Raw genomic sequence first — 17,677 nt, 5'->3', positions numbered from 1 at the left:
CACAGCCCATCTGTAAATAGCCCATCCTACCATCTACCTACCTCATCCCCATATTTGTTTCTCTGCTCTTTTGCACACCAGTATTTCTACTTGCACATCCTCATCTGCACATATATCACTCCAGTGTAAATTGCTAAATTGTAATTACTTCGCCACCATTGGCCTATTTGTTGTCTTACCTCCTTAGTCCATTTGCACACACTGTATATAGATTTTTCTATTGTATTATTGACTGTAAGTTTGTTTATCCCATGTGTAACTCTGTGTTGTTGTTTTTGTCGCACTGCTTTGCTTTATCTTGGCCAGATTGCAGTTGTAAATGTGAACTTGTTCTCAACTGGCCTACCTGGTCAAATAAAGGTTAAATTAAAAAATATATATATTTACACGTATCTCAAGTCTGAATCGGGCCCAACATGAATAGCCTACAAGAGGGTGAGGCACTGACTGTACCTCTGCCATAACCCCCTGTCTCACACACTAAATATTGATTATGATGCTCATTAGCCACCCTGTGTGTATCCCTCCACATTACAGAGGTGGACAGGTGGAGATAGGAAGCGTTCGTCAAACACGGATGGAGAAGGAGTCACACAGCTGCGGTATTGATCCAGGACCTGCTGGCCACATGAGCTCTGTGATGACTCTGAGACAGGAGGCTGCGTTAGTGTCAGAGACTGCTGTGGTGGCTTTTTCAGAAGAGGACGAGACATAATGATAGGTTGGTTCTCCCTCTATAAAGCTGTCACAGTGGCGCTATTCACCCCCCAACCCCTGTCATTCTACTCACTCAAGGATCAACACACAGACACACACACACATACCAATTCACCATAGAGACATGTCTGTACAGATAGCTAGGTCCCTTTGGGTAGTTTTGTCACTTTAGTGTTTGTATACAATATTGCAGAGATGAATCTTAATAATCAAAGATATATAGACTCATTTGTCCTCTTCATCGTTGAGGGTTTTTTCAAATCAAATCAAATTTGATCGGTCACATACACGTGTTTAGCAGATGTTATTGCGGGTGTAGCGAAACGCTTGTTCTTCTAGTTCCGACAGCACAGCAATATCTAACAAGTAATATCTAACAGTTTCACATAAATACCTAATACACACAAATCTAAGTAAAGGAATGGAATGAAGACCATATAAATATATGGATGAGCAATTTCCGAGCAGCATAGACTAAGATACAGTAGATAGTATAGAATACAGTATTTTTGCTCACCTGACACTGCCACCTGATATACTCATCCATTATATCTCCCCAGGATCAGAGGTAATGGTGAAACAGACACAAATTGCGTATTGTAAATTCTGTGTATAAAGTGAGTTTCAGACACAGATGAAGACAATAGGTTACTTTATCCACTATGTCTCTCGAAGCAGCATGTTCACAGAATCCACTTCTGATCTGTGAATAGGGGTAGTTTGTGCTACAAAAGCTCTACTTGAAATTGTAAATGGAAAACGGCGCGTTGGGTCAGAAGTGAGGAAGTGAGGTTTACTCCGTTCAGGCCGAAGGGCAGCCGAAAAGGAGAGGAAGGAAAATACATAAAATTGGAATTAACAATGAACTCTCACTGGAGGGCTTCATTTGCTAAGATCAGATGTCATTTTACAGAATTTCAGAGGACCTCAACAATATTACAAATCTTTTAAACTCCAGTGCTGGGTAAGTATGAAAAAACTAATTTCACAGGTCTATTAAAACCAAGAGGCATTACAGCTGAACACACACTTCTGCTGTCATGGTAAAATAACCTGTATCTGATTGAAAATCCTATAATTGAATAGAGAATAGCGGAGAGGATGTAGGCTGACTCTTGAGGCACGCACGCACACACTTTTATCATTGAGACATCTATACTCCCACTCAGACTCCCACACAAGCATCCACTCTGCTTCAGATGGAAATTACATACATTTCTACATCCTTGACTACCTGATTGACCTTCAAGAGAGACTTCAACACAAGATGGCATCCACAAAATCCAGCATTTCACACTAGTTAGTCAGGCTTAAACCTACAAGACAGATCTGAAAGTATCACCTTCAACGATTTGCAAACAGCATATTGATTTTGTAAATTTCATGTCTCTGAAATGAAAAGGTATGGTCTTAAACAGTGTGTCTCACACACACACACACACACACACACACACACACACACACACACACACACACACGGTTGCCTCCCACAATGTATCCAATGCTGTTGCCTAGGGTCCGGTTTACAAGACTATACACACACTTCTCTCATCTTTCTCTCTCTGATACCACCTCCGTGACCAGCGTGAGTCGATGGAATTAAGATACGCGGGTTGGATCGTGGAGGCTGTGTATGAAGAATGATCCTGCACCCTTACAGAATCTAGAACAGAACAAATGCATCTGGGCATGTTGCAACCTTGTATAAGTGATAGAGGACCATTACAGTAGTTCAATACCACGTGTTTTACAGAGACATGACTGCAGCTTGGGTTGTGTGGTCCGTCATACAGTGAGGGTGTTTCTGCTGAATACATTGGTATAAGAGTAAGATACAGGGGTTGTCAATGCTCCCAATGATAGCTTGGATCCTGTGGTTTTAAGCTGAAATTCTTGCGAAGAATTAACTTCCCAGATGTACATTCATTTACATGGTGTTATCAAGAGAACTAAAACACACTGTGTTGAGATGTGGGGCGGGAGGAAACAGATGTGAAGGTCACTATGATAGGTCTGAGTGATTCAGAGGACCCTTCCAGGAAGATCCCATATGCTGGGGAATAAACACTCATTCTCCTCCCACAGTCCATCTGCAAGAAGAGTACTGTCTATAGTCATCAAAACTAACAGAACTATTCAGCACAATCCAATCTTATTCGTCAGCCCAGTAAAAAGGTACCATCTATGCACTGACCAATCCTAGTCAGGTATGGAGAAATATCTTTACTGACGGACTCACTTTTCTCTGGGAATGAGACGCGTAGCTTTCCTGCATCACTCTAGCATTTCAGATTAACAGGCACGTGCGCGCTCACACACTGTGTGTCGCAGAGGAACTGTTGGAGGAACAGGGCCCAACATGACAGGGCAACTCACAGGGATTGAAGGTGGGTGTGGGAGAGAGGACGGTGTGCACAACGTGGCAGAGAACACCAGGCAGCAACTTCCGAAATAATGGGCCAACACCCTCACTTCAGATTAGACAAGCAACCACACACCAACGCTGAATCAGAAGTGAAGGAGAATTCCTTGTTCCAGACACCTCTTCTCTAAGTGGAATAACTGTCAAATTGACACGATTTCTTTGACGTTGAGAAATGGTAAGCAACATTAGGAACATCTCTAGAGAAATGGCAGCTATAGTGCCGCTCGATTGAACAGCAGTATACTAACTAGTACTGCCATTGTACTTTCTTTCCCAGAGAATAACCCTCCCTGAGACTGAAATGTATATATAGGGCCACATGTCACTCAACAACTAAAGTGAAACACACACACCTCACCTCCTTCCCTATAGGCTCCCTAAAGATTGACTGGGCAGGGAGAAGGCGTTTCCTAGCAACTGCTCAGCCGTATCAGTCAGCTGTTTGACAGGGAAGAAGAGAACGCTGGCATAACACTGTGGTGGGTCTGATACATGGACATGTATAAAGGGATGTGTAGAAGAAACCAGAGGTCAACAAGGACGCTGTGAAATGAGCTCTGTGTACTACAGAGACACAGGTTATGCAGAATAAAGATCGCAGATAGCACTATGATTGAAAGGCATATTGATCCATATCAATAAGTACTTGATGTACATTGATGTACATGATGATTTTAAGTTCAGTCTTTTACATACATCACATTGCGCTACATCACAATAAACACAAAGCACCACTGCAAAGCGCACTCTAAATCTCCAAGACACAAATTCCTGGGCTTGACACATTTACACTGACATTGAGCACATTGAGATGGGCTAAATACGCCCCTTTAAGTAATAAAGTGCCATGATCAATCACGCATCAGGGCCCTGTCACACCCCTCCTCTCTTCCTCATTCATCACCCAGACTAACTGTACTGTACAAGGCAAGCCTGTATCTGGGATAGTGTTCTAGCCGCCCCGAGAGGGAGACAGCTGGGTCAACCTACTCTACCTGTGGCCCTCCACAAAGAGTTCAGCTGGGAAGCTGCCATAATATATCTAACTCACTCACTCTCACACACACACACACACACACACACACACACACACACACACACACACACAAACTGGAAGAGGCAGAGCATGCATCCTTGCTGAACCCCAGTGTGTCAGGGACATAGTAAAATGGGTCAAGGTTTCTGGAATCTGTCTGTTCAACTCTCCTCAACTCATCTTCTATCTGTCCCTCTCAGGACCGTCACCATGTCCATCCAATGTGAGGGTTGATGCTATACAACTACAGCTCATGGGTATCAATGCTGCTCAAGAGGAGTCTGCATGGAGAAAAGACAAACGAGTAGAATTAGATAAGAAGGCGCTTATAAAATGCCAATTCACAGGATGGATTCTCTAGAGGCGGTTGGTTTCTTAGAGAAAGGTACTGTAGAGAGAGGATAGGATCGGGGACCGCCCCGGCGGGTCATTGTGGATTCTAGGCAGAGTCTAGTGTGGCATCAGCTGGAGTTTTTTGGATGTGATCCAGGTCTGAAATAACAGGCCCTGTCCTCCACAGGCCCATTAAGGGCAGGAAAAATAGACTCTTCTTCTCAGCAGTGGTTTGGACTGTGAAGAGGCGCAACAGAGGCTGAAGAAATTTGGCTTGTCACCGAAAACACTCAGAAACCTTTACAGATGACCAATCGAGAGCATCCTGTCGGGTTGTATCACCGCCTGGTACAGCAACTGCTCCGCCCACCAACCTCTCCAGAGGGTGGTGCGGTCTGCACAACGCATCACCGGGGACAAACTACCTGCCCTCCAGGACACCTACAGCACCCGATGTCACAGGAAGGCTAAAAAGATCATCAAGGACCACAACCACCCAACAGCCAGTGCCTGTTCTCACCCTGCTATCATCCAGAAGGTGAGGTCAGTACAGGTGCATCAAAGCGGGGACCGAGAGACTGAAAAACAGCTTCTATCTCAAGGCCATCAGACTGTTAAATCAAATCAAATGTATTTGTCACATACACATGGTTAGCAGATGTTAATGCAAGTGTAGCGAAATGCTTGTGCTTCTAGTTCCGACCATGCAGTAATATCTAACAAGTAATATAATCTAACAATTTCACAACAACTACCTTATACACACAAGTGTAAAAGAATGAATACGAATATGTACATAAAAATATTGTAAATGAGTGATGGCCGAAAGGCATAGGCAAGATGCAGTAGATGTTATAGAGTCCAGTATATACATATGAGATGAGTAATGTAGGGTATGAAAACATTATATGAAGTGGCATTGTTTAAAGTGGCTAGTACTACATTACATCAAGAGGCAAGATGCAGTAAATGGTATAGCGTACAGTATATGCATATGAGATGAGTAATGTAGGGTATAAGAACATTATATAAAGTGGCATTAAATTGTTTAAACAGCCATCACTAACATTGAGTGGCTGCTGCCAACATACTGACTCAATCTCTATCTACTTTAATAATAAAACATAGGATGTAATAAATGTATCACTAGTCACTTTAAACTATGCTACTTTATATAATGTTTACATCCCCTACATTACTCATCTCATATGTATATACTGTACTCTATACCATCTACTACATCTTGCCTATGCTGCATGGCCATCGCTCATCCATATATTTATACGTACATATTCTTATTCATTCCTTTACACTTGTCTGTACAAGGTAGTTGTTGTGAAATTGTTAGATTATATTACTTGTTAGATATTCCTCCACGGTCGAAACTAGAAGCACAAACATTTCACTACACTTGCATTAACATCTGCGAACCATGTGTATGTAACCAATACAATTTGATTTGATTTGATTTACATGTGAAAATCCCGGGCCTCAGCAGGAGAGAGGCAGACAGCTTCAGCCACGGTCGGCGATTCACTTCTCCAGCGCTGGAAGACAGCCCAGTCGGCTGAGGGCTCTGAAGAGGGTGAAGAGAGGCGAGGGAGGGTGGAGACGATTGCCATCCATCACGGGCATCCCGCTGGGTCAGCAGCAGTACAAATGGAGAGAATAAGAGCATGCATGTAACCGTCTGCTCAGGTACACTTCAATAAAGATGGTAGATTATACATTCTACTGTGTTTCCAGTTGCGTGGAACATCTGACTCTCAGAAAGTCCTCAAAACGATCCGTCCTCCATAGAAGACCTGCCCCAAAATATCAGGGAGACTGGACAACAAATGACCTGTCAAAAGGGCCACAAATGCCCCAAAGAGGGTCTTGATGGGAAATGCAGGGTAAAGAGTATTGAAGACACCCAAATTACAACTGACAATCACCTCTGTGCAAATATTATAAGGATGTTCTTCACAGAGAGAAATCTCAAGTAGGTGTCCTTCAGTTTTGAGGAGAAATGCCTTCTGTCAGATTTGACTAAATGACTTTCAGTGCAAAGATATTGCCTCTTTATAATCTTGGCCATTCCAGTCTGGATGTGTTCTAAACAGCAGTGAATCCCCACAGACTCTCCAGTGACAAGGCATTTTATTATGGCATTAGAGAGATCTGAACCCCCAGCTTTATAGCATAGTGAAGGATCAATACCATGTAGTGAATTACAGTGAATAGCCACAGACAGAGTGGCGTGTATTCATGAATGCCAAGGGAAAAATATATATATCTTTCGTCTCTCTGTTTCATAAATGTCCTTCATTTCGAAAGAGACTGAATGTATCTCACTGGAGAACGCATCCAATGCCCCTCTGTCTGTATGTGTAGGTCATGTCTGATGCTGTCTGGTCCAGAAGAGTGTTTTTTGTGTGTGTTTTTCTCCCCCCAATTTCGTGGTATCCAATTGGTAGTCTTGTCTCATCGCTGCAACTCCCGTACGGACTCAGGAGAGGCGAAGGTCGAGAACCATGCGTCCTCCGAAACACAACCCAACCTAGCCGCACTGCTTCTTGACACAATGCACATCCAACCATCGGAGAAAACACCGTACACCTGGCGACCTGGTCAGCATGCACTGAGCCCGGCCCGCCACAGGAGTCGCTAGTGCACGATGAGACAAGGATATCCCTGCAGGCCAAACCCTCCCTAACCTGGACAGCGCTGGGCCAATTGTGTGTCGCCCCATGGACCTGCCAGTCGCGGCCAGAAACTGAACATCCAGCTTTATACCATAGTGAAGGATCTGAACTCCCAGCTTCATACCATAGTGAAGCATCTGAACTCCCAGCTTTATACCATAGTGAAGGATCTGAACACCCAGCTTCATACCATAGTGAAAGATCTGAACATCCAGCTATATACCATAGTGAAGGATCTGAACATCCAGCTTTATAACCATAGTGAAGGATCTGAACACCCAGCTTTATAACCATAGTGAAGGATCTGAACACCCAGCTTCATACCATAGTGAAGGATCTGAACATCCAGCTTTATACCATAGTGAAGGATCTGAACACCCAGCTTTATACCATAGTGAAGGATCTGAACACCCAGCTTTATACCATAGTGAAGGATCTGAACACCCAGCTTTATACCATAGTGAAGGATATGAACATCCAGCTTTATACCATAGTGAAGGATCTGAACTCCCAGCTTCATACCATAGTGAAGGATCTGAACTCCCAGCTTTATACCATAGTGAAGGATCTGAACTCCCAGCTTCATACCATAGTGAATGATCTGAACATCCAGCTTTATACCATAGTGAAGGATCTGAACACCCAGCTTTATACCATAGTGAATGATCTGAACTCCCAGCTTTATACCATAGTGAATGATCTGAACTCCCAGCTTTATACCATAGTGAAGGATCTGAACTCCCAGCTTCATACCATAATGAAGGATCTGAACACCCAGCTTTATACCATAGTGAACAATCTGAACTCCCAGCTTTATACCATAGTGAAGGATCTGAACTCCCAGCTTCATACCATAGTGAAGGATCTGAACACCCAGCTTTATAACCATAGTGAAGGATCTGAACACCCAGCTTTATACCATAGTGAAGGATCTGAACATCCAGCTTTATACCATAGTGAAGGATCTGAACACCCAGCTTTATACCATAGTGAAGGATCTGAACACCCAGCTTTATACCATAGTGAAGGATCTGAACACCCAGCTTTATACCATAGTGAAGGATCTGAACATCGAGCTTTATACCATAGTGAAGGATCTGAACATCCAGCTTTATACCATAGTGAAGGATCTGAACTCCCAGCTGCATACCATAGTGAAGGATCTGAACTCCCAGCTTTATACCATAGTGAAGGATCTGAACTCCCAGCTTCATACCATAGTGAATGATCTGAACATCCAGCTTTATACCATAGTGAAGGATCTGAACACCCAGCTTTATACCATAGTGAATGATCTGAACTCCCAGCTTTATACCATAGTGAATGATCTGAACTCCCAGCTTTATACCATAGTGAAGGATCTGAACTCCCAGCTTTATACCATAGTGAAGGATCTGAACTCCCAGCTTCATACCATAGTGAAGGATCTGAACTCCCAGCTTCATACCATAATGAAGGATCTGAACACCCAGCTTTATACCATAGTGAACAATCTGAACTCCCAGCTTTATACCATAGTGAAGGATCTGAACTCCCAGCTTCATACCATAGTGAAGGATCTAAACATCCAGCTCTATACCATAGTGAAGGATCTGAACACCCAGCTACATACCATAGTGAAGGATCTGAACTCCCAGATTCATACCATAGTGAAGGATCTGAACACCCAGCATTATGCCATAGTGAAGGATCTGAACACCCAGCTTTATACTATAGTGAAGGATCTGAACACCCAGCTTTATACCATAGTGAAGGATCTGAACACCCAGCTTTATTCCATGGTGAAGGATCTGAACACCCAGCATTATACCATAGTGAAGGATCTGAACATCCAGCTTTATACCATAGTGAAGGATCTGAACATCCAGCTTCACACCATAGTGAAGGATCTGAACACCCAGCTTTATAACATAGTGAAGGATCTGAACACCCAGCTTCATACCATAGTGAAGGATCTGAACACCCAGCTTTATACCATAGTGAAGGATCAATAACATTACCAGAGGGGGTTTATGTTGCCGCTCTAAGCTAAAGTAGCTTCAGTCATATAGGATATCTGACATCCACACTGCACCACTGATATACTAACAGTAGAACTGTATATCATATCATGTAGGCTTTGGGGTGCAGGGAAAACCCCTCCCTCAATAAGGGATTCCCACTATTGTAAGAATAGCTACAGAATAAATAACATACGAACGATCTTCTAAAACAAATGAAATAAAAACTCATACAGCACAATGAAAATCCCAAACCATCTTTCATTGTGCCTGTGAAACATGCTGTGAGGAGATCTTCTCCCATGTTGGCTGCCATTGGCCCCAGCTGGGTGGGTGTGGGCAAGAAAAAGCTCCTGGCTTTCCCTCTCTGCCCCCTTTGCCTTCAGCCCCTCCCCTCGTCATGCCCCTCCCCCTGCACAGAGAATCCCACTCAGGATGGCTATCCAGCTGTTGACTTGGCAACTGCACCATGCCCCTCTCCACTGAGGGCATGGGATGATTGCTCACCATGCCTGGCAAAGACAGACCTGCGTGTGTGGTGGTGGTGGTGTGTGTGCATGCAGTCGCTCTGGGGGACAGGCTGATCACACCATGCACCCAGACCTCTCCGTCTTGCGCTTATATAAGTGTCTGTGTGTAACCAGAGTATCATTAGTAAGGTACAGAACAGGAGACACCTCAAGGGGACAGCAGGGCTTGTCATGTGCTGACAAAGATTATAATGGACAGAGTGGAAACAGTCAATGTTAAATGACTGGGCTATACTGAGCTGCACTGGGTTTGAAGTATCAAGCAGGAAGCCTACTGAGCAGTGGGCCCATTTCTCTCCTGGTAAATTGGCTCCTATTTTAGCATTCCCCCTCCATCGTTGCCTCACTGAACCCACCACACCACCAGCAGACTGAGACACTAACATACCCAAATGGAAAATGCCAACGGGATAGAGAGAGATCTTAGTACAGAACAAACATGGTCTAATTCATCGTTAAGGCTGTAAAAATATATTTCAGGGAATTGATGAAATCTTAGCAGCTAGGAACTAGGAATACACGTTGTCAAGAAATTATTTTAAAAAATATATATATTTTGTAATTACAGTTTTACTTCCTCAATTAGCATTGAATGAAAATGTTTTTTTTTTAATGAGCAACATAATGTGTTGAAATAAAGAGTGCTGCCAAGTGTTTAATGCATGCATACAATCCTAGAAAGAGCCCATTGAGGAACATTTTTTTCCTGAAGCGGTTTCTGACCCTATTCCAGGCCTGGGCTAAGAGTAATACATCCCTTAGACATATGGAGGTCTCCCAAACGGGAATTAGGAATAAAGACTATCTCAAGGAGGATTCACAAAGGTCAAACTAATGGCAAGCAAACAGAACAACAGACCGTCTCGAGATCATTTCAATTTGTCAAGAGAAAAATTGTGAATAAAAAAACTCCATTGTAAAGAGTTCAGTAGAGTGGTAGCCTATTATAGGGCTCAGGGACAGCTGTATACAGTTTGAGCTATTGATGTAGGATCTTCATTTGACCAATAGTGTCTTGGCAAAATAATCCTGCAGCAACAGGATTTGAACTTTTAGTCCATAATGTTGCTTGATCGTTGCTTTGGCTATTAGCCGGACAAAAGTAGGCTAGATGAAAAGTCAAATACTGTTAATATAACCAGATGTTGGTGTGCATTTTCAGTGATTTTTTGTAAATCACAAAGCTCATCTGCGTTTCTTGCGGTGTAGGAAAATTCTCAGAAACAAAAGAGTGATCAAATTAAGATCTACATCTGTACTTTGTTCCTTAAGTGGAAGCTTTTATTCTGTGACAGTGGCGTATATTCATGGATGCCAAGGGAAGCCAGGCTTCCCCCAAAAATGTACAAAACATTTAATTTTAAAACATAAAATAATTTATAACTGTGTCTCATAATTTTCCTTCAATTCGCAAGAGGCTGAGAATGTATCTCACAGGAGAAATCCTCCGAGGGATGCCCCTCTGTCTCTTTTCTTGTAGACCATCTATCTGATACTGTCTCATCCAAACAAGTATGACATTGTTGCTGCCCGTAACATTGAATGCAAGGGAAGCCAGTGGGCATTTGGCTTCCCTTGACAAAAAAAAAGTATACAAAATTTGCCAATCAGCATTGAGCTAAACTGAGCGAGCTCAACTGTGAATGGTCCTGGCAAAAAAAAAAAAAATGTCAAGGGAAGCCAGCTTCGATTTGGCGTCTCTCCTATCAAATCGCTTGGAGAGCATTAACAGAAACAACTAGAATTATTTAATCTCATTGTGTTGTTCTCAGGTGTCTACCTAGCTAGCTAGCTAGGTAAAATTGACCCTTTCCTAAATTAGCCATGGATGGAGATACAGATTTGGGCTTTTACGTCATTCTCCATACTGGCCAATGATTATACCGGCGATTCTGATCCAACCATTAATTCATACATTGTGGCCCTGGCCTGAGAGGATGGAAGTTCAATATAAACAGTAGCGAAATGTAGAAGGCTAATGGTAACTAGCTAACGTTGCCCATGAATGGAAGTTAGGCTAGCGAGCAAGCATTTTATTTAGGTAGCCTGGGACAACCAGAAATAAAAGTGTGTACTGTATGACAGTGTGATAGATTGTTTCGTCAACATGAAAGAGAAGAGGATGGCATTGGCTGGTAAGGTGAGTCAACATGTTTTTCTACTTGCACGAAGGCGCACGCAGATAGAAATCAGAACCATGGACCACCACATCATATTTAGCTTACGTTTATTGGACTAAAGACTTTGGGGTATCTTTGAGTTGTCACTGTATTAGACTAAGCATACAGTAGGTGATTAGATGGTGTTGAAATGTTGAAGTTGAAATGGTGTTGGAATAGTGGAGGCAGCTCCTGTTTTCTTTGTGACTTGCAGTAACTGTGGTTCTAAATCAATAGTTGTTTAGTAGTACGAAAATGTAAGAAACATTAACTTGTAGGTCATGTAACTGTCTGTTACATGCAGTATGCACTGGGGGGGTCTTGGCTTCCGCAGTGATTTCACCCAAGCACCGCTACTGTTCTGTGGAGACCAAATTGATGAGAGGAAACTCATGGACAGGCTGCAGATGAACAACCATTATGAGAAATGAAAACAAGCTAACAATTCAAATGAATGCTATTTGAATGAACTCAATCAGTCTGTTGGACTCTTGGGAAATACTGTATGTAGATTAGACATTAACATGTTGACATGTTTAGCATATCTGCAACTGCTGCAGTTGGGACACTGTTAGAATGTCTAATGGGACCGACATACAGATGTAGGAACTTAATTTAACCTATATTGTCACAGCAAAATATTCCTGCAGCAAAAATATTTTAATGTTTAGTCCATAGTGTTGCTTGATCGGTGGTTAGGCTATTAGCTGGCCAAAAGTAGGCTACATGAAAAGTGCAATACTGTTAATATAACCGTGTGTTTGTGTGAGTTTTCAGTGAATTATTGTAAATCACAAAGCACATCTGCAGGAAAATTCTCAACAACAAAAGAGTGATCAAATTAAGATCCTACATCTGAAGGCAGATATATGATAGAAATCAGTGCAAGTGTACAAACTGTGACGACAGACAATTACACTGGACAGTTACAGTTACAGTTACAGTTCTTATAAAGGAAATCAGTCAATTGAAATACATTAATTAGGCCCTAATCTATGGACTTCACGACTGGGAATACAGATTTGGATCTGTTGGTCACAGATAACTTAAAATAAAGATATGGGCGTGGATCAGAAAACCAGTCAGTATCTGGGGTGACCACCATTTGCCTCATGCAGCGTGACACATCTCCTTCACATATAGTTGATAAGGCTGTTGATTATGGCCTGTGTTATGTTGTCCCACTCCTCTTCAATGGCTGTGTGAAGTTGCTGGATATTGTCGGGAACTGCAGCATGCTGTTGTACACGACAATCCAGGGCATCCCAAACATGTTCAATGGGTGACATGTCGTGAGTCTGCAGGCAATGGAAGAACTAGGACATTTTTAGCTTCCAGTAATTGTTTAAAGATCCTTGAGACATGGGGCCGCGCGTTATCATGCTGAAACATGAGGTGATGGCGGCGGATGAATGGCGTGACAATTGGCCTCAGGATCTCATCATGGTATCTCTGTATATTCAAATTGCCATCGATAAAATGCAATTGTGTTAGTTGTCCGTTGCCTGTGTCTGCCCATACCAAAACCCCACCGCCACTATAGAGCACTCTGTTCACAACGTTGACATCAACAAACCACACGCCCTCACAAGACGACATACGTTTGCCATCTGCCCGGTACAGTTGAAAACGGGATTCATCCGTGAAGAGCACATGTCTCTAGCGTGCCATTGAAGGTGAGCAGTTTCCCACTGAGGTCGGTTACGACGCTGAACTGCAGTCAAGTCAGGACCCTGGTGAGGACAACTAGCACGCAGATGAGATTCTCTGAGATGGTTTCTGACAGTTTGTGCAGAAATTCTTTGGTTGTGCAAACCCACAGTTTATCAGCTGTCCGGGTCTCTGGTCTCAGACTACCCGCAGGTGAAGAAGCCGGATGTAGAGGTCCTGGGCTGGCGTGGTTACTCATGGTCTGTAGATTTGAGGCCAGTTGGACGTACTGCCAAATTCTCTAAAACGATGTTGGAGGCAGCTTAGTTGTAACGGTTTTCTTCCGTTGAAGGAGAGGAGGACCAAAATGCAGCGTGGTTAGAGTTCAACATGTTTAATAAAGACCATACACGAGAACACTACAAAATACAAAACAACAAATGTGAAAACCGAAACAGTCCTATCTGGTGCAATGACACAAAGACAGAAGACAAACACCCACAGAATATGGCTGCCTAAATATGGTTCCCAATCAGAGACAACGATAGACAGCTGCCTCTAATTGAGAACCAATCTAGGCAACCATAGACATACAAACTACCTAGAAAGGAAACAGCCCCATAAACATACAAAACCCCTAGACCAGACAAAACACATAAATCCCCCATGTCACACCCTGACCTAACCAAAATAATAAAGAAAACTAAGATAACTAAGGCCAGGGCGTGACATTAGTTTAGATAAATTAACATTCAAACCTCTGGCAACAGCTTTGGAGAACATTCCTACAGTCAAGAATTCCAATTCCACACTCCCTCAAAACTTGAGACATCTGTGGCATTGTGTTGTGTAACAAAACTGCACATTTTAGAATGGCCTTTTAATGTTCCCAGAATAAGGAACACCTGTGTAATGATCATGCTGTTTAATCAGCTTCTTGATATGCCACACCTGTCAGGTGGATGGATTATCTTGGTAAAGGAGAAATGCTCACTAACAGGGATCTAAAACAAATGTGTGGACACAATTTGAGAGAAAAGCTTTTTGTGCGAATGCAACATTTATGGGATCTTTTATTTCAGCTCATGAAACATGGGACCAACACTTCACATGTTGCGTTTATATTTTTGTCCAGTATACATTCATAATGCATTATGAATCTAAATCTTCATGATTTCTTCCATGCCGATTATGACAGCAATGTATATTTAAAATAAATGATTGCGGGCAACGCAATCAGAAGCATAATGAAAATGATGAATTATTGATGTGCTCATTACTCATAATATGCATGCAAGGCGCTCCAATGAAGTCCATTTTCCTTGGGATGAGCATTTTTCTATTGTTTCTTGTCCAGAATTTGATTGATTTATTAATGAGTCTATTTATTGTTTGGCGAGATACAGTAAACCGATTGTATTGTTGCGGGCTTGAAATGTTCAGCTGTACCTGCCACGGTTGGCTTGGCCCATCTGTCTGTGAGCTGTACTGATTCAATTATAGTTTGTCTGTGTGGTCCGTTATCTACTCCTACTAATTTGAGGGAATAAATACACTACCGTTCAAAAGTTAGTGGTCACTTAGAAATGTCCTTGTTTTTAAAAGAAAAGCACATTTTTTGTCCATTAAAATAACATCAAATTGATCAGAAATAAAGTGTAGACATTGTTAATGTGGTAAATTACAATTGTAGCTGGAAACGACTGATTTTTAATGGAATATCTACATAGGCGTACAGAGGCCCATTATCAGCAACCATCACTCCTGTGTTCCAGTCGCCTCTTCACTGTTGACTTTGAGACTGATGTTTTGAGGGTACTATTTCATGAAGCTGCCAGTTGAGGACTTGTGAGGCGTCTGCTTCTCAAACTAGACACTCTAATGTACTTGTCTTCTTGCTCAGTTGTGCACCAGGGCCTCCCACTCCTCTTTCTATTCTGGTTAGAGCCCATTGCGCTGTTCTGTGAAGGAAGTAGTATACAGCGTTGTACGAGATCTTCAGTTTCTTGGCAATTTCTCGCATTGGAATAGCCTTAATTTCTCAGAGCAAGAATAGACGGACTAGTTTCAGAAGAAGGTTCTTTGTTTCTGGCCATTTTGAGCCGGTAATTGAACCCACAAATGCTGATGCTCCAGATACTCAACTAGTCTAAAGAAGGACAGTTTTATTTCTTCTTTAATCAGAACAGCTGTGCTAACATAATTGCAAAAGGGTTTTCTAATGATCAATTAGCCTTTTAAAATAAAAAACTTGGATTAGCTAACACAACGTGCCATTGGAAAGCAGGAGTGATGTTTGCTGATAATGGGCCTCTGTACGCCTATGTAAATATTCCTTTAAAAATCAGCCGTTTCCAGCTACAATATTCATTTACAACACGAACCATGTCTAAACTGTATTTCTGATCAATTTGATGTTATTTTAATGGACAAAAATGTGATTTTCTTTCAAAAACAAATTTCTAAGTGACCCCAAACTTTTGAATAGTAGTGTACATTTGAGTGACTCTCAACTAACATCCAATGAATTAGATATCTTTACGATAGAATCATATGTAACTAAGGCATACCCAATGACCAGAGTGACCCATTTATTATGCAAAAGGTTCAAGAATCATAGGATGAAAGGGGTGTGTGATTCCAGACCTTCAAGATTTGCTCCATTAGTCATTCATTATAATGCTGGTTTACATGTACTAGATATGGCACTGAGCAACCTAAGCTCTCCCTAACAGTGTCAACGAAACAAGTAGAGTAACAGCCAGCCAGCCTGTTATATGTGAAGTGAGACCTACAAGAACAACAAGGCCATGTGCAAAATATCCAGGGGAGCAGGAGGACAAGACAGCGAATCACAGCCAATCTCCTTCCAAGTGTGGCTGGGTAATATGTGCTCAGCTCTACAGCAAGGCTCTCTGGGAGCTGCAGCTCAGCTGGCTCTGTAGCAGCCGCAGGCATAGGAACACACAGTCAACACAGCCCAGTGGATATACACTACCCCGGGCAGGGGGAAAGGACAGGCCCCAAGACTGCTGCTCCGCCTCCCAAGACACCCTGCCTGCAGACCTGACGGTGTGTTTGTGTGTGTCAGGAGTGTGGCTGTGTGTGTGTCAGGAGTGTGGCTGTGTGTGTGTGTGTGTGTGTGTGTGTGTGTGTGTGTGTGTGTGTCTGCCCCTTGGGGGTCTCTGATTCAAACAGTGGCTCTTATTTTAGTTTCTTCTTGTTTCTCAGTGGGAGTTGTTTCATTGAGCTGTATCTTATGGACTAAGGGAATCAATATCATTATGCTACAGTACAGAGCTACTGATGTAGATAGAGTTCAGATGCTGGAGGGGCCTCTTAGTCACACACGGCTTTAAATGTCATTATTTAGTGCAAAGTATATAGGCTCCTTATCGAAAGGGACCCATAAAATCAGATTAGTAATGATGTCAATAGCAAATTGTTGGAATACAAAGCTCAAAAAACGTTTTTAAAACGTTTAGAATGTGACTAATTTCATTTTGTAAATCATCAAAGACGATTTTCTTAATCCCTTATGGAAATATAAAGCAATTCCACATAAATGTTACATGAAAACTGAGAACTGACTGTGAAAAGAGCCTCAACAATGGAAGAATACAGTGGTGTAAAGTACTTCAGTAAAAATACTTTGGTTTAAAGTACTGCTTAAGTCATTTTTTTGAGGTGTCTGTACTTTACCATTTATATTATTGACTACTTTTACTTCACTACGTTCCTTAAGAAAATATTGTACTTTTTACTCCATATATTTTCCTTAACACCCAAAAGTACTTGTTACATTTTGAATACTTAGCAGGACAGGAAATAGTCAAATTCACACACTTATCAACCAAACATCCCTGGTCATCCGTACTGCATCTGATCTGGCGGACTCACTAAACACAAATGCTTTGTTTGTAAATTATGTCTGGTGCTGGAGTGTTCCCCTGGCTTTCCGTAAATAAAAAAAAACTAGAAAATGTGCCATCTGGTTTTCTTAATATAAGGTATTTGAAATTATTTTTACTTTTACTTTTGATACTTAAGTATATTTTAAACTAAATACTTTTCGACTTTTACTCAGTAGAATTTTACTGGGTGACTTTTGCTTTAACTTGAGTCATTTTCTATTAAGGT

Source organism: Oncorhynchus kisutch, linkage group LG9 (assembly GCF_002021735.2).
Source record: "Oncorhynchus kisutch isolate 150728-3 linkage group LG9, Okis_V2, whole genome shotgun sequence".
NCBI lineage: Eukaryota > Metazoa > Chordata > Actinopteri > Salmoniformes > Salmonidae > Oncorhynchus > Oncorhynchus kisutch.
The sequence above is the reverse complement of the archived record's forward strand: the minus strand, read 5'-3'. Positions refer to the sequence as shown.